This window comes from Dipodomys merriami, unplaced genomic scaffold (genome assembly GCF_024711535.1).
Source record: "Dipodomys merriami isolate MVZ:Mamm:240054 unplaced genomic scaffold, mDipMer1.0.p SCAF_2, whole genome shotgun sequence".
Taxonomy (NCBI): domain Eukaryota; kingdom Metazoa; phylum Chordata; class Mammalia; order Rodentia; family Heteromyidae; genus Dipodomys; species Dipodomys merriami.
Window position 1 is genome coordinate 640,983 of NW_027203381.1, and position 22,291 is coordinate 663,273.

At 49.9% G+C, this 22,291-nt stretch overlaps 1 protein-coding gene across 3 annotated transcripts in view; it reads left to right on the forward strand.

The window, feature by feature from the left end:
* Positions 1-487: 487 nt before the first annotated feature.
* Znf516 (zinc finger protein 516) overlaps positions 488-22,291 on the forward strand; it is a 99,806-nt gene continuing 78,002 nt past the window's right edge. For all 3 annotated transcript variants that reach the window (XM_070028941.1, XM_070028939.1, XM_070028940.1), the window contains exon 1: positions 488-553. The gene's annotated coding sequence lies outside the window, so the exon portion shown is untranslated. The remainder of the gene's footprint in view (positions 554-22,291) is intronic.

Sequence of the window (22,291 nt, forward strand, 5' to 3'; positions counted from 1 at the left end):
TCCCCGCCCCGGCCCCCCGAGGACAGCCCCTGGCGATGAGTGGCGGGAGAGGGCGCGGCGGCGGCGGCGGCCGGGCACCGCCGGGCCGGGTCTGCGGACTCGCCGTCTTTGGGGAGCCCGCGGGCCGCGGGGATGCGGGGGGTGGGCGCAAGACCCACGTGTCCATCCTCGTCGGAGACCCCGGCGGGGAGGCCCGGGTCCCCATGCGGGCGTGCGGGCGCCGGGGCCCTCGGGGGTCGGCGGGCGGCCTCGCGCGACCTCCGCCGGGTGCGCGGCGGCGTCGGGCCCGACCCCCCCGCGGCCCGCTTCGGTCCCACCGCCTCGGTGGGCGGAGGGTGGGCTCGGCCTCGGATTCAGCCACGCCCACTCCCGCGTCGCCCCTACCTGCCCGCCCCGGGGCGGGGGCAGCCGGGGGCGGGGCGGGAAGGGGCGGGGACGGCGGGCCCGGCCCCGCCCCCGTCATGCGGAGCGCACGTCACACGCTGCACTGTAACCCAAGAAGTGAAAGAGCCGGGGGCCCGCAGCCCAACTTCGCACCGTAACAAAGGCGGGGGTCCGTGCGCGGGGGGCGCGGGGGGCGCGGGGCGGGCGCGGGCGCGGCGGCCGGGGCGCGGCGCAGCCCAGGTAATTGCTTTCTATTTTCAACTTCACTTTGTTCCACGGAGGGGGGGGCGGTGGGAAAGGCGCGGCCCCCCCCTCCCGGGACGGCGACCCCGAAGTCTTCACACCTGAGTTGGGGTCCCCGAGGGCCGGCCTAGGGCGGAGTGTCCCCCTCGGGCGCGGGGGTCTCGCGCCCCGATCGTGTAGGACTTGAGCCGGGCCCTGGCGTGCGGGAGGCCGCGGCGGACGGCAGACCCCTCCCGCCAGGCCAGATGTGGCGGTGCGCGGGGCCGGGCCTTCCCGGGGTGTGCCACAAAGGGCGCGCGCAGCCCGGCCCCTGGGCGGGGGTCGCCGGGGGCCTCGGGACGGGTTCACCCCGCACCCCGCGGGAAGGCTCTGCCCGGGGAGCCCGCCGGTGGGGGTCGAGGTCGTTCTCGGGAGGAGTGGACAGGCAGAGGCAAAGCGGGTAGGTGAGCCCCGGCGGGACCCTCCTCGCTCAGATGGTGTCCTCTGCCCCCCTGTGCGCTCGGCCCGACCGCGCTGGCTCGGCCCCGGTGACATCCGACCGGGTTCTCCCCGCTGCTCGGTGCCAGACAGCTCATTCGATCCCTGGTTCCCCTTTCGTTTTCTCCTGCATTCTTTAATTGTGCCGTCAGAATATCTGGGTTATTTTTATTTACCCAGACTGGCCAGAATGAGCCATGCCCCATACCACTGTTGTGCACAAATGTGAGGACCCCCCCCCCCCCGTGAACTTGGAGCCGCTGGTGTCAGGGTGCGGGTCGGGGGTCCTGGGCGCACCCTGCACTTCAGTTCTCTGACAGTGGCTCGGTGGAGGGGACCCCGCGGCCATCTCGAATGGGTGAGCTCAGCGTGAAACTCCCAAGCAGTTTGGGAATTGAATTAAAATATTGATAAGATACAAAGCGAGTCTCATATTTTCATAGCTCCTGAGTAGGACCTTGTTTCCTACACTTGCTCGTTCGCATATGCTGAGACATTCAGAGCACGCTAACATTCTTAAAAATAGAAGAAAAGCTACGCCAGTGAGTCTGTGGTGAGCCAGGGGTGGGACGAGGCCTTTCTAAGAGAGGAGACACCAGGGGCACGCTTAGTGGCCGTTGTTTTCAACAGTGCTCACAGAAAAGGGGGTTTTGTTTATTTGTATTTCTGGAAACTTTTTTTTTTTTTAAATCAAAGTAGCTTTCCCAAAGACTTCAGATACAGAAATGTCCTTGGACAAAAAACTTTAACTTTTAACTCCTGAGAATAGTTTACATCAGATAACCTGACAAATCACACTGTTACATCGTTATTTGTGCATAGCTTTAGAGGTAACTAATGAAATTTTGCTGGAGTCCGAAGTTCCACATTTCCAGTTCCACATTGCTTGGTAAGAGGTCTCAGGGACCAAAATTAAGTGAATTGAATGAGAGAGGTCACCCCAAACAGGTCACATTGTAAAAAGCACTTTCCTCTCCACTTCCATAAATGAAACTTTTAACTCCACTTGCCTTGGTGGCTCCTACCAGGAGCTGTTTGAGTTTTATAAGTGAAGCATTTGATGTGATTAAGTTTAGCAACAATTATGTGAAAAAGAAATGGGGATTCTTTAAAGAATACTTTGAAGTGAGGAGTCCTCTAACAGATGGCTTCCACTTGTCCCAAATAGGGAAGAATGATAATGTGACCTAGCAATTTAAGTCCCGTTCACTGGGGGATTGTTCTAGAAAGAACCATATTCGGTGTGTGGAGTTGTTGTGGTTTCTATTTATTCGTCTTCCAGGGTCTGTGTCGATCTTATTCATAAATTTTGCCAGAAAGAAGCTTTGAGCAAGAATTTTATGGGAGGGGCTATAGGTCTGACTGGAGATTGTGTTTAGAGTTTCAGCGGCATTATACCTTAATGCCATAGAAATGGGAGACTGAAATGTAAGCTGATTACGTTCAGCCGGAGGGAGCTCACCCCAGCTTGTGCACTTTCCTTTGATAATGTGCTGGGCTAGCCAGGGAGACATTTCGCTGTTTTGTTTTTCATTCCACTCTCAACTTAGCAGAGAAGGACATGTGATAATTACCTAATTACCAAAGGTATTTTGCTCATGGTGTAACCAGGTTTGTGGCTCAGGAAAGCATTAGAGGAAATACCCTCTCCTTGGCTTCTGATTGTTCAAATTTATCTGGAGATGTTCACCATCTTTGGCAGCGTCACAGTGACTAGAACCTGTGAGAGAAAGCTAAGGGAGCTTACACTTATTTGATTAGATGTCTGCATCATAAACATTTGGGCTTGGGAGTAACATTCCTTCTTCAAAAGCAGGCCGACATCTCCCATGCTGTAAATGTTTATACGTTTTAGTGCTCTTCTGACACAATCAATTAGCTCGCTGCTGCTCCATCTCTGCCTCTCAGGGGTCTGGGAGCTGTGAAAATGTCCAGCTGACCCCTGTCTTCCTGAGCCGAGCTGGGGGCTGTGTGTGGGCCTGGCTCCTCCCAGAGCTGGTGGATTTGTGGGTGTTGCTGACCTCCTCTAGTACAGGATTTCTCCTGGGGTTTTGTTACTGCCTCACTGCCACCCACACAAAGGATTTCCCTGGGTTGCTTATGACTTGGTACCTTTGACCTCTGGGTCCAGAATTGTTATGGTGGAGGCAGGAAGGACTCATTTCTTGACAGTCTTTAGCTCACAGGCTGGGGAGTGGCCCCTTTGGGGGTGGTTAGGGGATTGGCTTTCATTTGAATTTGCGCTCCCCCCGCCCCAGCCTCAGCCTCCGTATCCTGGAGTCTAAAGGAGGTAGTGTTAGACTCAGGGGATTTCAGTATGGAGGTTCCAGGAGGCTGGCAGACCCGGTGGGCCAGGCCTGCAGTGGCCAGGCGTTGCATGAGCTCACTTGGGCTCTGGCCCCCAGCCTTTCTACCCAACTGGCCAGAAGTGCGGTGGCTGCGGCCGGTGAAGGCCCTGGATGTGTATGGGGGCTGCAGGGCCGTCTGCCTGTTCTACATTCAAGCCCAGGCCTTCATTCTCTCTGGTCCCAGGAACTAGTAAGTTTGGGGGTGGGAGAGGCGGGACCCTGCTTTATGGAGGATGACCTCTGCCCTGGTTGACACAACCCCACCTCTCTCCAGAGCTGGTGGGTGGATGGGGAGGCTCCCTCATCACGGAGAGAGAAAGAGAAAGAGAGAGGGAAGAGGGGAGAGGGAGAAGGACAAGGAGAGGGAATGGGAGGAGGAAAAGGAGAGAGAGAGAAAGGAGAGAGCTGAGATTACTCCAGAATTTTGGAAAATTGACATCACCACATCTAGTGTGACTTTGTTAAGAAAATGTACCTTATGGGAGGAAGAATAAAGAAAGGCATGCTATGACTCAGAACTGGCCTATCTAGGCTGGTTCTTTTCTTTACTGTAAAATTAATTCTTGCGAGGAAGCCTGTTTTCAGGGAGCAACTGCCTCCCGTCAGTCCAGGGAAGTGGAGGAAGTTTGTTGTGGGGGGAGGGGGTGGTTATTGGCAGTTATGAGTGTCCATTGTGCCTTCTTTAGCCCCTGCATCTGGTCACACGTGACTGGGACAGCTGTGGCTCCCTCTGCCAGGGCTGAAGCCGTCTCCTCCATGTGCACAGTCCACGGCTTTCCTTCCTGACTGTAAGGAAGTATGATTTGGTGGCCCTCCGCCTGCCTTGAGAACAGTGTTGTGAAAAGAGCCGGGTTTAATCACAGGGCACCGAAGATTATTACAAAGCTAGGGCTTGAGAACCCCAACTATTTTTAGAAAACAAACAAACATGTAAATAAATATTAAGCAATCAGTAAGGCGCCCTTCCCCCCCTAACCCCCCCCCCCGGAAATAGGAGAAAAATCATCCAAAAGACAACTCTGTAGGTTTCAAGTATTTGCCTATGGGGGTAGCTCTTGTGTCTCCCTTGCTGTTTGTTGTTAAGAATTCAGTCAAGTTGTTACGGTTTGGACATGTGCTTCCAGAGGTAGACATTAGACAGCCTCATGAAGTGCAGGCTGAGCTGTGGGGTGTGGGAAGGCCATGTCCAGCCCAGGTCAGCAGGTGGTGTGCCCCAGCTCAGGTGGGCTCCTCCCTCCCTCCACCTACTCTTGCCTTGGGGGCCTGCTGATGCCCGTCCCTGCCGCCTTGCCTGACTCCTGGGGTCGGGTGGCGCTGGTAGACACACACAGGGTGTTGGCTGTCAGAGTATTAAAAAAACGAACAACCCAACACAACAAATCAACTTGAGGTTCCTTTTTGGAGCAGGGTTTTTGTTAATGGTGGACATGTAGGGCTTTTCAGCATATCAGCCCCGGGAACCCCCTCTGACCCCCGCCTCTCCCCACGGGGAGATAACAAGGGACATTTGTTTAGGAATTTTTATCCTTTGTTTCGGCAAAAGGCAACATGTGTCCGTCTTTGCCATATGGTACTATTTAACCTATATTGCATGAGCTGACGAGGGGCTGTGCTGGGCATTGATTTATTTCAGCATTCGAGAATGTTCTTTGAAATTTAGGCCAGGCAGTGATGCGTTCCAGCCAGAGGGCCAGGGAGGCCGCCCAGCTTCAGCAGCCTCTTTATTCTGGGTACTTAGGGGCGGCCAGCGAGTTTCATGTTTTTCTTGAGCTCGTTTGGGTGGAAATAGTTTGCCATTAAGTGCTGAGTGATTGTGTTAATTCAGTAAAGCAGAGAGCCAGAGCAGTTAACATTTCTGCATCTTGAAAACGGTAGAAGTTGGATATGGTCAGAAAAAGGCCCTTGCTTAGTTTCTGATTATTCTGATTTTACAATCAAAAATAGGGCTAAACAAGAAAATTAATTTTTTTCTTCCCTTTAAAGTGTGAATAAATGAGTTTCCTAGTTTTATGTCATAGTTTTTTTCCTTTTCTATTCTTTTTGTCTTTCTTTCTTTCTTTCTTTCTTTCTTTCTTTCTTTCTTTCTTTCTTTCTTTCTTTCTTTCTTTTTCTCCCTCTCCCTCTCCCTCTCCCTCTCTCTCTCCCCTCCCCTCCCCTCCTCTCCTCTCCTCTCCCCTCCTCCCTCCCTCCTTCCTTCCTTTCTTCCTCCCCTTTCGTTCTTTCTCTTTCTTTCTTTCTTTCTTTCTTTCTTTCTTTCTTTCTTTCTTTCTTTCTTTCTTTCTTTCTTTCTTTCTTTCTTTCCTTCCTTCCTTTCATTCTCTCTCTCTCTCTCTCTCTCTCTCTTTCTCCCCCCTTCCTTCCTCTCTCCCTCTTCCCTCCCTCCCTGGTACTAGGGCGTAAACTCAGGACCTGAATGCTGTCTCTTGTTTTTTTTCCCCCTCAAAGCTGGTGTTCTACCACTTGAGCCACAGGTTCACTCCCAGTTTCTGGTGGTCAGTTGGAGATAAGCGTCTCACAGATTTTCCTGCCTGGGCTGGGTTCAAACTGCAGTTCTCAGATCTCAGCCTCCTGAATGGCTAGGATTATAGATAGTCAGGAGCCATTGGCGCCTGGCTTATTAAATTGCATCATAGTTTTAATAAAACTTTATGCTGTCATGGAATTGCCTACAGGTGTGACTGTGACATTTTTATGTTTACACATGTCGGCCTCGAATGTTGGGTAGATACATGATTAATTCCCAAGGGTGGGTTCCAGTGTCTTGTCTCAAGAGGTGGTTAATGCAAAGCATCATGGGATGCTCCACCCCCTTCATATTTGACACCCTGTATGGCTGTGCAGTTGGCCTGCAGCTGTGCCTCTGGATGCCTGGCTCAGTTTCCTCCTCCTATTTCTCCTCTTCCAGGGGAAATAAATGAACAGATTCATACCCAGTCCTGTGTGGAGCAGGAGGGGAGCCTGTCACTCAGAGCCTGGCTGTGCCTTGGGGAGGAGCTGCTGAGGCTGGTGAAAACATAGCATCGGTCCCTGATAATCATCTCCCCCAGATCCAAAGGTGTAATCCCAGCCTTGCCATGTCTTTAGCATGACCATTAGCATAATGACAGTAATCTGTCCCTTTGAGGAACACCAGGCACAATTTAAATTAACGTTATTGTGATGAGAAGACAAACCCAGGTGCTCAAGCTCAATCTTATTTTTTTAAACCTCCCCTCTCAGAATAGCTTTTTATTTTATTTATTAAAAAGAGGCAAGAAGGGGCTGGGAAGGTGGCTCAGTGGTAGAGCCTTGCCTTGCATGCCTGAGTCCCTGAGTTCGATTCCTCAGCACCACATAAGCAAAAAGAAAAAAGCTGGAAGTGGCACTGTGGCTCAAGTGGTAGAGCGCTAGCCTTGAGCTGAAGAGCTGAGGGACGGCGCCCAGGCCCAGAGTTCAGGCCCACGACCGGACCTCCCCCCCAAAAAAAGAGGCAAGAAAGATAGTCTTGTTCTAAAATCAACTTTTAAGAAACGTGACCTTTAATAAATAGCTGGATTGTCGGTGGACACACACCATCACAGTGTAAACTTGGGGACAAGTCTGTGGAGTCATGGGATTAGTGGTTTAGTGGCAGGATTAAAATTAGCCTTTGTAAATTACCCTGGTGACAGAAAAATAGAATCTGCTAATGGTTTTAAAGGAAGATTGGCTTATCAGTTATTTTCTAGGTTGACAGAAGATTATGGACTGCTTGGGATGTGAACTTGAGAAATTAAGGTTAATTTTCCTACTACATACACTTTTTTTCCTTTGTACTGGTACTGTCTTACGTTCTTCCTTAGCTTTTTTCCAGTCAAGGCAGGCACTCTTCTACTTGAGCCATAACTCCATTTTGAGCTTTTTCTGGTTAATTGGAAGTAAGAGTTTCATGGGCTTTTCTGCCCAGTCTGGCTTCAAACTGTGATCCTCAGATCTCAACCTCCTGAGTAGCTAGGATGACAGGCCTGAGCCACTGTCATCTGGTTCTGTGTCCACGTTGTTAAGTATCTGTGACTGGAACTTTGTATGTGTAGAGGAGACAATTTACAATCCACGTTTCCAGTTTTGTTGCGTAAGTTAGGGACAGTTGAGAGAATGTCTTGTGAAGCAGCAGTTAAATCGTGGCATTTGTGAGAATGGCTCTCATTTTGGAAAATGAGATTAGGTTTTTTGAGCCCCAGAGGCACCATTAGGTGCTTATGTGGGGGCAAGGTACTATGCTTGCAGTGCTTTGATACAAGCCAGGGCCTCACACATGCTAGCTGAATGCTCTGCCACCCCCCACCCCCATCCCCTGCGGAGAGTATGTAATGCACCTGTACCTTCTTGATCTGAGCGGCCATTATCCTAGAGTCAGGTTTTTCCATTGGTTGAATGTTAAACCCACTTGATAGAATGGTCATAAGGAAAACATGTATTGTCTCCATTATTTACATTTCTCTGTAAATTTGTTAATTTTTAAAGGTAGGGTTTGTTTAAGAAGTTAAACTGTATTGAACAAATGTCTTATGTATGTGTTATAATTGCAGGAGACATAGACATGATTACTGGGAGAATCCCAAAGTTCTGCAGGTGTTGAGACAAAGATTTGCTGACTTAGCCAAGGCCACAGACTGGGGGAGGGAGGGTGGGCCTCTGTCCAGGGGCAGGGCTCAAAGCAGGCTTCTCTCTCTCTCTCCCTTCCTTCCTTCCTCCCTCCCTCCCTCTCTCTCCCTCTCTCCCTCCCCCCTCCCCTCTCTTGCCCCCCCCCTTCTGATCTTGCTATATAGCCAAGATCCCCTTGGGATCTTGCTATATAGCCAAGGTTGGCCTTCAACTCAAGATCCCCTGCCAAGCCTTGTGAAGGATGGAGTCTAGGACTCATTGCCAGGTTAGTTTAGTTTTCTTCTTAAAATTCTTTTTTTTCCTAATACATTTGTTTTTATTTTTTTATTTTTTTAATTTTTATTTATTTTTTATTGTGAAAATACTGTACAGAGGGGTTACAATTACATGGGCAAGATAATGTGTGCATTTCTTATCAAGCATTGTAGCCTCCTCCTTTGTTTCCCCTGCCCATCCCTTCCCAGCCTCCCCCTGAGGTGACGTGCAGAGGGGTTACTGTTTCATCAATAAGGTGATGAATACATTTCTTTTTGGGTAGCATTACCCCTTCCTTCCCTCTCAGTTTAGTTTCTTTATAAGACATCAGAAGGCCACCTTGAGAGCAGGGTTGCTCTGAATGTTGAAAGGCAGAGTTCGGGCTGCAAAGTTGCCCTGGTGAATGATGAGTTGTTTAAAACCATTTGTATGCAGCCCTTTCTGATTATCTGTTGTGCTTAGATCCAACTCCAGAGAGAAGGAGGTGTGTGTGTGTGTGTGTGTGTGTGTGTGTGTGTGTGTGTGTGTGTGTGATCAAGGCCAGGCACCACTCTCCATCTGTGGCCCCAGTGCCTGGCAGAGATCAGCCAGATTTTCTTGGGAAACTCAGTGGTAGCCATCAATACCAACACCATTGCGCGCTCCTTCTCTCTCTCTCTCTCTCCCTCTCCCTCTCCCTCCTCTCTCTCCTCCTTTCTTTCCTTCCCTTCTCTCCCCTTACCTTTTTCCTGCCTGCTTCCCCTCTTTTGTCTCCCTCCCTCCCTCCCTCCCTTCCAATCTCTGCTAGGGATGGAGAGCTGAGTAGCAGAGTGCCACTTGTTGCTAAGGTCACCTTTGGTGCAAGTAGACAAGGTGGCCAGTGTGTGTATGTGTATGTGAGAGAGAAAGGGAGAGAGAGAGAGAGAGAAGGAGGGAGGGAGGGAGGGAGGGAGAGAGAGGAAGAAAGGAGAGAGAGGTGGACTGAACCAGCCAAGCAGGAGATGGTGTGTTTCTTCATCTTTGTCAGTGATGATCCAGATCCATGGCCTGCACTGGCGGGCATTGGGCTGGGTTGTGTCTGTGTGTGGACCCTTGTGTGTTATTAACCACTTGGAGTCTAGGCTCCAGTGAATGGCAGCAAGGCTTCCTGGTCTTCATGGAACAAGAACCTTCGCAGACCTCTCCTACATTCTCACTGTGAGCAAACAGCTGACATGTTCTAGATTCTCTCGTAGGGGGAAGCCTCTACTGGATGGAGACCCAGATCCGGCTTTTCCCTTTTCAGACAGGACAGTGCCAGTACCTGTTCATCATTCACATGGTAAACTGGTAATTTTGCTGCTTTTCTAGAAATTTCTGAACATAGTTTTTTTCTGTGGTAGTGAACAGTTGGCAAACCCCTGTTACATTAGTACTGGGGTTGTTGACATTGTCCCTTATGACCTTGCCTGACGAGTTTCCCAGCTTGTTTGGGTTTCGGGTAGTGGAAGTCACTTTGTTTGCGGGTTAGTGGCAGAGTTTGCTTGTTTATACTTCTATTTTTCCACACATGGTAGTTTAGGTTGCACATTGAATCCAGAGTAAAATACACTTAGCGAGTAGGAACACGATGCATGGGAGAGCGTGATGAGGTGGGAAAGATAAGATCATGTCCCCTGTCACCTTCCCTCGAGTGGGGACCTGTTTTTCTGTCCAGGACTATTTGGATCTTTGTACCATTCCTGGGTCACAGTTATCAACACAGGCAGACAGTCTGAGACGCCCGCTGGCCGCTGGCAAGAAGCTTATGAGGAGCGTACAAATCCAGTCGCCTTGTACCAAATGCTGTGGAGGGTCTTGAGGCCCTGCCCCTGCTCAGCGAGAGGACATCAGTTTAGTACAGCTTTGTGGTGACTGGACCTGGGGCCATGGCCGTTACCTCTCTGTGGCATGGATGGTCAGTGAGAGGGCCCTACCAGTTGTCCCATGGGAAGGTCTTTTTCTGTACATAGCACCAGAGGGGACATTGTGCATTCCTTTTAAAACTGGACATTTTTCTCTACAGGATGCAAGTCATGATAGAGACGAGGTAATCAGTAACATTCTCAACATGAAGACTGCATTGGCCAACAGTGGCTCCTGGTATCTACTTTTTTTTTTTATCTTGGTCTTGAGCTCGCAGCCTGGACACAGTCCCTGAGTATTTATGCTCAGGGCTGGCACTCCAGTCCTTGAGCTACAGCTCTCCTTCCAGCTTTTCGGTGGCTAATTGGAGACAGAGTCTCAGGGACTTTCCCACCCAGGCAGGAATCATGGGTGCCTGGCTTTGTGGCTACCTTTTGATGCAGAATCCTGCGGTCGTAGCAAGGAGCTCAACCCCAAAGTATCGTTGAGAGTGGCGTTTTAGTCTTGAAGACAGTCTGATTCAAACCATTGAACATTACTGTTTCCTGTTATCTGAGTGGGATTTTTATTACTGATTTCATTGTAGATTTATCAAAATGGGAAATGCCTGAGTAACCCCTCCCCCAGGTGAGAGTCTGGAGGGCGTCACTTCTTGTCAGCCAACACTTGTCTGGAGACTCCTGTGATGTCATGTCCTTTAAGTCTCAGCGCAGCTGTGTGAAGTTGGTAGTGCTTTTTGTCCCCTTTCTCATGAGGCCTCAGACCACTGCTCAGCGACTGCATTGAGCCTGGTTTCTCTCGGTCGGTGGCTTGAGGGCAGCTCCCTTGGCCTCGTGATCCCCTTGTGTGGCTGAATGTGTGTCGGGTTTGTGTTCTCCTTGGCTTGAGCAGTTGGGGATTACAGGGCATGGGCTGTGGATGCCTGGAGTCCACCCTGCCCGTACCCTACTCTGTCTGGCGGAGTCCCGCAGAAACAGGGAGGGCCACTATTGGAGTCCTCCCTTAGGGACCCCAGTCTACAGGTGGCCTTCTCAGAAAATGCAGAGAGGCTTTGGGCCATCACTGGGCTGGTGTACCGAGATCTAGATGCCACATAGCGTGGCAGCTCTGGCTTTCCGTGCACCGGGGCACTTTGGTTTTGCCTGACCCAACCGTGTGGTGGTGTGGGGCCCCTGGGGTGGGCTGCACTCCTCTCTCTTCACCTGGAAGACACCCGAGTCTGTGTGTAAAACCACAAAGGAGCAGATGTGAAGCTTCCTAGCTGCTTGGTTCCAGCAAGGATGGTGGTTGGACAGAGCAGCTTGGGTTGTCCGTGTGTCCTGAAAGCAGAGACGGTATGTCACTGCCCCTCACGGATGGACACTTGAACCCACATTCCGTACAATTTCATGTCTCATAAAATGTTCTTGTGGCTACCTGGGAATGTCAGAAACATTTCTAGCTCGTGGACAGTCTCATGGCCGCAGGTGGGACGTGGCCGCTGCCAGGCTGTGCACAGCCATTCCCACACACGTGAGGTACGGTACCAGTCACACCGCTGGCTTTGTGCTTTCTACGCACCGCACTAACAGCGCTGAAGGGAATCGGATCAAACCCACATGAGCAACTCATTGACCATGTCCTAAGTAGCTTTCTTTGTTTTGTTTTTATTGCCAGTCCTGGGGCTTGAACTCAGGGCCTGGGCACTGTCCCTCAGCTTCTTTTGCTCAAGGCTAGCGCTCCACTACTTGAGCCACAGTGCCACTTCCGGCTTTTTTTTTCTGTGTATGTTGGTAGAGAGGAATGGAACCCAGGGCTTCATGCATGCTAGGCGAGCACTCTACTAAGCCACCTTCCCAGCCCTCTAAATGGTTCTTAAATGTATAATTGACATAAGAAGTATTCGTAAAATAGTTTTTGTCTTCTTTACACTAAGCCTTTGAGGGCCGTGTGTGTGTGTGTGTGTGTGTGTGTGTGTGTGTGAGAGAGAGAGAGAGAGAGAGAGAGAGAGAGAGAGGAGAGAGAGAGAGAGAGAGAGAGAGAGAGACCTGAAGCCCGCCGGGCACCGTCTGGGCCACAGGGACCTGGAGTGTCCTTTTCAGGAGGCCCAGGCCACAGCTGGTGCTTCAGAGATCTCCACACTGCGCCTCCCTTGTGTCTGCTGCTGCTCGTTTTCGATCACGTGGGGAGATGGGGGTGTCAGAGCTCTTGCTTCCACACGCTGTGGCCCACCATTCCTCCCGGGCTCTAGCAATCTAAAGCACAATGGTTGGTTCGAAGTCAGTCACTTTGTGTTCTATGTCTACCAAAGTTTGAAAGGGAATTTTGACAGAGGATGCGCACGGTGGAAGTCAGGCCCTTTTGTCTCTTCTCCAGAATGGCTCCGAACAAAGGATTTCCCTGGTCTCCTGAGGACTAGAGATAGCATAGCACAGTAAGGCATTGTGGAATGATAATTGCTCATTTTTATCCTCATCGGTGGGTACTGGTGCTGGTGCTCAGAGTCAGGAGGGAAGCAGACCCAGCTCCACGCAGGCCTTGAGGAGAAGAGGGTGAAGAACAGTGAGATGAACTTTGGTTTCAGCAGTACTTTTGTGTGTTGTGTGTCGTTACCCCTGTGGGGCTGGGAGTAGCAGTGTGGCTCCCACGAGGGACACCTCGTAGGGGGGCCATTGTCAGAGCGGGAGAACTCGAGGCGGCTGGGAAGACAGAGGGAAGGGAAACTCAAGGCAGGCAGGTGGAAGGGGCTGCAGTATGAAGGAGCCAGCAAGTCACTTCCTAAGTGCTTGAGTACTGCCTGCCATGGCAGTGAGGGGACAGACAGTTTAATTGGGCTTTATCCTTTGCATCTTACGACTGCTGCTGGGCTTACCCCGGCCACGTTTTCAAGGTAAGAGGTACATTGCTTCCTCACAGAGCGTGTGTTCCCTGGTGGGACAGGACACTCCGGTCACCCATCAGCCCCTCTTGGCAAATCCAGACACGCTGATTAGCATCTTTATTATTTTGACGGAGGGTCAAGTTCCACATCTGGCAGGATTAAGGACGGAAGTGCTTGTTTCAATAGGTAAAATGGTGTTGAAACCACCCAGGATTCTTGTCCATTATCTGGCGGCCTTTGGGTATCAGTCAGCGTTCAGAAAACTTACCGGACTTTCTAACTTTCATTCAGGTGGAATGGCAAAGTCCAGACCTACAGTGGTGAGCTGGGCTTCCAGTGCTCTCTTTCTTTTGCCAGTGCTTTGGGCGTATGCAAATGTAGCAAAAGGCTGTGTTAAAGGGAATATGGGCACACTGGCTGCGGGGGCCATCCTCTCTCAGCAAGTGGACTCAGTGTGGCTGTGCCACTTTGCTAAATCTCTGAGTCTCCATGAGTTAGGTTGCAACAGAGAATCCTTGTCTTGCAAATGATTTAAGGCAGGCTCTCCCCAATGGCTGTACATCAGGGGCTCAAGAGCTCAGGCCATTTCTACCAGTCATGTGAAATTTATGGTTATTCAATTGCCTTAGGATCTTGCTGGTCAGATGAGACTTCTGTATCACAATAAATTAAAGTGTTCTGATGAAAACATCTCTCTTAGACCAACCAGGACGGTGTGGGAGGGCAGGGTAGTGGAGAACAGAACTGTAGGCTCACAGCCACTCATTCCAGGCAGAATTTCTTTCATATTCATTTGAAAGGCACTTTGTTTAGTACACTTCAAGATGTCTGAAGTTGGAGCTTAGAAAATGGCCCGCGTCCTATTTTTAAGGGAGAGGAATTAGAGTAGTTGAGAATGAGCTCCGGCCCGTCCTCCTAGTCCACCGTGTGGCTTTTGTTTCTTTGGTAGAATTTCCTTTGCTGGCAGCCAGTTGAGCCAAATACTGTTGCCCTAGGGAATTAATACAGAGCCACATGTTTTAATTATGGAGTCAGGACAATACTTTAGCAGCTGTATCTAGGGTCATACGGTTTCTCTTGCCTGAGGGGACGAAGAGAGAGGTGCTTTTCTTTAAGACCTGTGCAGAAATTTTCAAAAAACAAGACACGTAAAACCTGCAAAAATAACGCATGTAGGGTTCACAAATGACACGAAGATGTCATATGTTTCTAACTGAAAAAGGACACGGTTGCAACTTCTCGCTGATAACGCATCACTTGGTTTTCCAAACCCATTTATTTTGGTAATTTAGCCAAATACATTTAGAGTAGCATTCCTCATGCCCAGATTAACCTTTGTTGTTTAGATAATTTTACAAAACACAAAGGTCATAGACTAAAGTCGGACCTTTACGACTCAGCATGGACAGTCTGAAGGGGAAATTGCATTTAGAGGAAAAAAAGGTGATAGGCATTTTGCAATATGGATGTAATTTTAGGCAAGCTGCTCTTTACTTTCTGCCTTCTATGTGTCAGTCCCGCAGGCATGTGGATATATCAGCTTACTATGTGTATTAAGCCTCCTGATGACTTCTTTTTTGGAGGTACTGGGTTTGAACTCAGCGTGGATGGTTTCTAAGCAGATGTTTCCTCTACCTCCTGAGCCACACCCTACCTGCATTTTAGCTTTAGACCTATTTTTCAAATAGGGTTTAGTGGTTTTGCTTGGGGTGGGCCGCAGGTCCAAATCATTCTCTCCACACAGCTAGCATGACAAAAGTCTGGTTTGTTTGTTGAGATGGATTCTCAATAAGGTTTTGCTCAGGCTTGCCATGAACCTTGACCAACCGGATCTCTGCCTTCCTGTGTCTGGGGTTAGAGGCCTGTGTTACCAGGCCCACTTACTAGTTGAGAGTGAGGGTCTCTCTAACTCCTCTACCCCAGGCTGCACTTGAACTTCCATCGTTCCCATTTTCCACACAGCTGGGATTACATCATGAATCACTGTCCCTGGACATGGCTCCATTTTTAAAGCTGTGTCGTTAAAGGTGATGTAAGGAGGTGTTACAGTTATATAAGTCAGGTAGAGCCCATCTATCTCTGGACATTCTGTCACCTCTTCCCTTGTTCTCCCCCAGTCTTTCCCTCCCGTCCTCACCCACAAGTTGTGTAGTTCATTTTCAACATTGTTGACCTTTGCCCCTCCATTTCTGTGCTCTCCCTTACCAATATGTACATTTTTAATGTCACAAATTAAAATGGAGCTCTAGGAGTTGGTCTCCAACTAATTTTTGTAATATAACATTAACACTGTTAAAAAGTGTTAATGAGAAGGCTTGATGTTAAGTCTGTAACACTTTGGGAATATAACATGAACTTGAATTCAGGGCCTGGGTGATGTCCCTGAGCTTTTTTGCTCAAGACTAGTGCTCTTCCATATGAGCCACAGCTCTACTTCTGGCTTTTTTTGGTAGTTAATTGGTGATAAGAGTCTCATGGACTTTCCTGCTTGGGCTGGCTTTGAACCATGATCCTCAGGTCTCAGCCTCCTGAGTGGCTAGGATGACAGCCTGAGCCGTTGGCGCCTGGCTTTAGTTGGTTACTTTTGAAAGCACACCTTGGAACGTTTTAGTCCTTTGCTCCTTTGTGGGTATAGCCATTGTCTGTGTGTAGGTGCTGTAGCGGAGGGCATTGGGCCCTCCCCCGCCCCTGATGTGTGGTACACTGGCTTCCTGGGGTGTGAGGGCTGCCTGGGAAGGGAATCTGGAAGTGTGGGCGTTAGTACAGCTGCAGCGGTGTTAGGTGCTCCTGGGGTGGTGCTGTGCGCTGTGTGCTGTGCACAGGGCCTGCGCAGGACTCTGGTGTGTGCCAGAGTCAGCTAGTCACCTTGCTGGAGTGTCAGCCTGGAGGGGAAGAGCCTGACCCTCTTCCACCAAACTACTTTAGTTTTTAGATCCTCTCTCCGTTAGTGTTTATCCGTTCACCAAGATCTGCTTTTTCTGTGTGTGTGTGTGTGTGTGTGTGTGTGTGTGTGTGTGTGTGTGTGTATGTGTGTGTGTGTGTGTGTGTGTGTGTGTGTGTGTGTGTGGTAGGTTTTTTTTTTGGCCTTACGTATTTTATTCCATGTTGTTTGTGTTATTTCTGCTGTTATTGGGTGTACAAGTGTAAGACAGTGATACCATTACCCTTTATAATTGTAAGATGATCTTTGTGGAATTGGTGTTATTCTTTTAAGGAAGAATTAAACATTTAGGGTCCCCCTCCCCTCGGTCTTGTGCATTGCTTGGAGTGCTCTGCTACCAAACGGCCCCACCCCTGAGTTAGCCTTGGCACTGCAGTTTCAGTTTTCTTGGGTGCTTTTGTTTGGTCTGCTTTTATCTGTGGGTGCCACTCTTCGGAGGGCCTTGGTTTTGGAGGGGAAGGGTGCCTTTTGTGAGGACAAATAGTTGGATTTAGTTTTTAATCCAATCATAGAGCCCTTATTCATGAGTTCATCCCATGTTACACTTATTTCTGGAACAGTCATTTAGTCTTCTTTCCTAATTAAAGAATTTCAGTTTTTAAAAATTTTCCTATGCTCCTTCATATTTTTGTTCATGTGTGTCTAGTTACCTTTCCTCTCCTTTAAGTCTTCAGATGCTTCTGTTCCAACTATCTTGTTGCCCCTCCTCCAGACCTCCTCCTCTCAGACCTTTCTAGGCTGCTGACTCTGCATTTGTTGTTGATCTTTTGTGTACTAGGTTTTGTGGACCTTCAATAGACTCTGGAAATTCAGACGTGTGTGTGTGTGTGTGTGTGTGTGTGTGTGTGTGTGTGTGTGTGTGTGTGTGTGTGTGTGTGTGTGTGTGTGTGTGTGTGTGTATGTGTGCGTGCGCGCGCATGAGCACCAGTACTAGGGCTTGAATTCTGGGCCTTGCACTTTTGCTTGGCTTTTTCCTCAAGGCTGATGCTCTACCATTTGAGCCACACGTCTACTTCCTGTGTGCTGGTTAATTGTAGATGAATCTCAGGTACTTTCCTGCCCGGGCTGGCTTTGAACCACAATTCTTAGATCTCAGCTTCCTGAGTAGCTAGGATTATAGACATGCGCCATTGGTGGTACCTGGGTAGACTTGATTCTTACACTGATTTCCCTGCTTGCAGGGAAATCAGTTAATGGTCAATACTAGATTTCCCTTTTATTTTCAGCTTGCACTTCTTTGGTCAGAACTTTTTTTTGCCAGCTCACCCCTTCAATTTTAAAGGGCATCTGGTGACTCTGACTTTTGTGGAGTTTGTGGAGGAGTGGGAAAGGGTGGGTGAGGAAGAATCCAAGCAACAGAAAAATAGGCTGGAGCCCAAGAAAGGAAAAGAATGTGGTGTTGCTGGGGCCTAGAGGTGTGTGTGTGTGTGCCTGTGTGTATTCACACATGTGTGCTTGTGTGTGTGTATATGTGCAAGTGTGCACAAGTGTGAGTTTGCCATGCCTGCATATGTACATATGTAAGAATGTACAGATACCAGGGTATACACTACTATGTAAGCAGGTGCACGTGCGTGCTTGTGTTTAAGCCTGCAGGTATGTACATGTATGGTGTTTGCAAGTGCATATACATGCCCATGTGCTTGTGAGCGTCCTTACACATGTGCAGATGTGCTTGTGTATGTGTCTACCCACTGTAGGTACACACATATCCATGTAAGTCTGTGTACTGTGTACACAAACTGTGCATTGAAACACACCTATGTGCAGTGTGTGGATGTATGTGTGGAAGTGTGTGGCACTGGGAGATTGTCCCCAGGCTGATGTTGGAGAGGGAGGTCTTGAGGGCCAGGTACGCAGGGCTGGTCTTCCCCAGGTCTGGGATGGAGCAGAGGGATGAGTGGGGGACACCCGGTGGTCTGTATCCAGGCTGGCTGTGCACCGTGGGCCGGCGCTTTGATGCTGGGGGCGTATGGAGGAGGACCGGCTATGGGTAGATGGTGGCACTGGAGAGCAGTGATGCGATCTTGCCTTAGCTCATGTTAGAGGTGCTGTCCATGTGGTGCAGTCATTCCAGAGGGGCTGGTCTGGAGAAGATAGTCAGGGCAGACGCGCTGAGCCGGGGCTGGAAGGCCACTGTGGCTCTCGTTGATGCTGAGGCGGGAGAAGCTGCAGGAAGGTGGATATTTGGTGTCCAGGATTGCTGAGGTGGGGACTATCCTAGGATCCTTAGAGAGTTTGTGTTATAGCATCTCACCTTGAGAGGCCCTGGCCAGGGGCTAGTGGACCCCAGAGGCCTGGCCATTTGTAGGGAGGGCTTTAGCCCTCTGTGAACCCCAGATTCCACCAGGATCAGAGAAAATTGAACTGGAAAATCCTCAAAATTTGCCCATACTAGTCAGTCTACAGATGGGGAGGGAAAGGTCACTGGGGTTAGTGACAAATCTAAGACAGGACCCTAGCTGGGGGAAGGGGCTGGCGATGTGCGTGGAATTCACTCCTGCAGAGGTGACAGAGGGGCAGAGGGAGGAAGACCCTGCGCTCCTGTGTCTCTTCTTCCATGGGGATGGGGGTGAAGGTCGATGTGTTAGCACTAGTGCTGGGTCCCTTGGACCCTGACGGTTATTCTGGAAGGTTCTGCTTGGCATTAGAATTTTTATCTGTGTCTTATTTTTCCTGGCCCCTGTCTTTCATGTGGTAAAGCATCTGAAAGCTGTTTTCTAATTAATCAGCTAACACAAAACCTTCCAGTCAACCAAAACTGCTTCAGAAGGAGCAAGGACTATAGAAGAATTTTAAACATGGGTTTGATTTAACCTTATGGAATTATTGTCAAGTGGAGAGTAAGTCTTACAGTACGAAGGGACTTACAGAAAACCACAGATGCGAAGTCCTTAGTGTGAATTAAGGCAGAACTTTAGTAGTTTTGGCTGGGGGGTGGTTGTAAAACTGTTGGTAACAAAAATCGAATGGATTAAAATTCTCAGGATAAACCAGAGAGCAGAGAATAGGGTCTGAAGGGAATTTCTAGTGCGGAGGAAGTGGAACATTCCAGAGCTGATTTCTGGAAGGGCTCCTGGGATCCGCTGGAGGCCCCATCTGAGCCAGCGTGCTTTCCCAGGCCTTGGGTGCCAGGGTGCCCGCTGTGAGAGCCCGCCACCTACATCTAAAATGCTGCCTTTGGATGCTGGCGGCTGGGGGGGAGGGAGGAGGGGAAGCGTGTGTCTGTGGGCCAGAATCTGGGGGTTCTGTTCCACAACTTAGTGAAAAGCTGGCATAAAAACAAAACCAACAACAAAGGGAAACTTCTCCAAGCCTGCTGGCTCTTAGCGCTTGCAGCCATCCACTCAGCCCTGCAGGCTGGTGACGCCTCAAACGCGGAAGCAGAGGCGGCTCCGTCGAACACACTCGGTTCTGTTTGGCTTCTTTTAAACAGCTCCCGGCTTGTGATGAGGGCCCCTGACATCTCCAGGTCCAACCCCGGTTGGAATGAAATGAGCCTATTTGAAGATTAATACATTTCATCTAATTTTAACAATACATCATCAGCTTAGTGGTGCCTTCTAAATATTTGTTTTCATGTATGCTTGGTGTGACAGTGTCTTAGGAGGATGCGATATTCCCACTTTTCGAGTTATTTGAAGCACTTAAAGCATTTTATTTCGTTCTGAGCCAACATACGGCTGTCACATGAGGGGTTCCGTTGTGATATTTCCATGCGTGTGCTCACTGTGCTGTGAACAAATTCAAATCCATCCACCCACTGCGCCCTCCTCTCTCCTCCTCCCATTTTCAGAGTGTTTTAGAAATGCATGTCTTTTTTTTTGGTGATGAAACATATGTATGTATATATACATTTTGCCTTTTTGGCCACTTTTAAGGCCATTCTTAAGTGCCCATGATGGTTTCTGCAATGAATACATGTTTGTTGAAGGGTGCTGAATGGGGCTGGGACTGAGTGTGTATGATTTAGCATCTCGCCTTCCAGGGCTGTCTTGATGGAAGAAGATAAAAATAGAAAGTGAAGTTTCCTTTAATCCCAACATTAAAGTATCTTTTCAGAAATAGTGAAGTGTTTTTTTTTTTTTTTTTTTTTTTAAGAAGTTAACCATCGTTTCTTTCATTTAAAGAAGTGACTCTTCTCTTCCCGTATCCCAACCCGGTAATTTAAATTTCTTCTCACATTGAAAGAAAGCACTTCATCCTCAGCGCAGCGGTGGAAACTCTTACAGGCTTTTGGTTATTTCAGTGTAGAAGGAAAAACATGGAACCCCAGTCTTGAGCGCTTTCTCTCGTCTGCCTACTCTGTACAATGCACACATTCAGAGACCTCAATTGAAACTTGTGTTAAAAGAGCCCTCTAAATGGACAGATATAGCCAGTGTGCCTTTTTTAGTCATGTACAAAAACAACACAGGACAGCAAACCCCTGATAATATTAAGTTTGGGTGTGATTTGGGCTGCCCAGTTTACTGATGATGTATTTTGCTGGAAGAAGGTGAGCCCTTCTGGCTGGCACGAGACACCGTAGGCCCCCATTCCACCGTTTGGCTTCTTTATGTTTCTGTGGCGCGGAGCTGAACCTGTGGGTGGAATGACTTCATCAAACAAAACAGAACTCTTCAGGAAGGATTGGGAAGAAGGTGCTAGAACTCTGGGGGCAGAGGGCACCTGTCAGCCCAGAGTTGTCTTTGTCCTTATCACAGAAGCGCCTCTTCTTTGAGATTGGGGCAGGGAGTGGGGAGGGATGAAGAGGGTGTCGGTGCACCTTTCCTCCCTCAGGCTTCTTACGTAGTGCAGGGGTCCTCCTTCCCCGGGGAGCTCGGCCTGCCCCGGGCCACATGTGCTGAAGGACACGGCCTGCCTTCCTGTGGGTATCTCAGGGGCATGCAGGAAGCACAAATGCCCCGTTTCTTGCCCGTTCTGAACCCTGCCCCCTTTGGAGCCGTGGTCTACCCTGGCTGGGCACGGTGACTGACGGGCACCGTGACTGGTGGCTGTGGTGAAGAGTTCACCGGCTGGTCCTTGCTCCTTAGGGCTCAGTCTGGCCCTGCCGAGGGAGGTTCTCTGGTTTGACAGAGGGGCCAGAAATTGGTGGGCAGGGTTAAACGCATTCTCTCTGTCTTTCCTTCCTTTGTGCTTTGCATTTGGCACCTTGAGCCAGGTAGGATGTGCACCATTATTCCACACCCGAAAATAAATCTCTGGTGAAAGTAAAAGCAGGAATTGAGTGCACCTACAGTTTGAACACATTTGCCAGGGCAGGAAATTGCCAAACTTCTGCTTAGAAATTGAGGCTGCCTCTGTAGGTTGCAACACTGTGTGGGGCTCTGACGTGGAGAGTTGGGTTGGGTTGGCCTCTTCAGACTTTCTTTGGATTACTGGAAATGTGTGTAGTGGGTACTGGACCCTGGGCTGGGTTCCCAGGAAGTGCTTCTCTTTGGTCCTAAGTCTCCTTGACAGAACACAGCTACCTGTAGTGTACGGTGAGGACTAGGTGGCTGTGGGAAGTGAAGTATCTGGTTCCGGTTTGGGTGAGGATGTTGCTTTTGTTGAAGTCATGAGGTCCAGGCAGGGAGAGGGGGCCCGGCGACTGGTCAGTCTGTCCTGTCTGGAGGTTCTGTGCAGTGCACACTGCATGGGCTAAGGGGCAGCGCTGCCCGATCTGCTTGCACAAGGCCCAGGCCTGGCTTTGCTCCCAGGCTCCTGCCCCATCCTGGAGGATACCGGGCCCAGGCCTGGCTTTGCTCCCACGCTTCTCATATGTGTTGCTTTTTTGTTTTGTGGGCTGGGTTGGACCCCGGGGCCTCGTGCATCCCAGGCCTGTGTGGTGGGGTGTGCATGTGTGAGTGCTGGTTGTTGATGCGTGTGTGTTTAGAGGGGTCCCTGGAGGACCCAGCGATGCAGGCGGCCCCCGAGGGAGATGCAGTGGCCAGTGGCCCTGGCCGTGGCAGGCCTGTGTCTTAGGCTGACTGGCCCAGGGCAGGGCCCGGCCTCCCATTTGCTTTTGAGCCCCTTCTCCATGGATTTTGTTCCATTAACTTCACAAACTCTTTGCTTGGAGAAGGAGTCGGCCCTCTGATGGCACTGTCTCTAAGGTGTGTCTGAGGTGCTCTCAACGGGGGCCTGGCTGGCTGTTTTGCAGGACAGGCCCAGCCTGGGTTTGGGTTTCCCTTTGTGAGGGGATTTGAGAGAGGGGAGCTGTGCTCAGCCCAGCCTGGCAGGCTTCTCTGTGGCCTCCTGGCTCTCGCATCCTGGGGTCTGGCTGCTGAGTAGGTTTGAAGGGTAGGCTTGGAG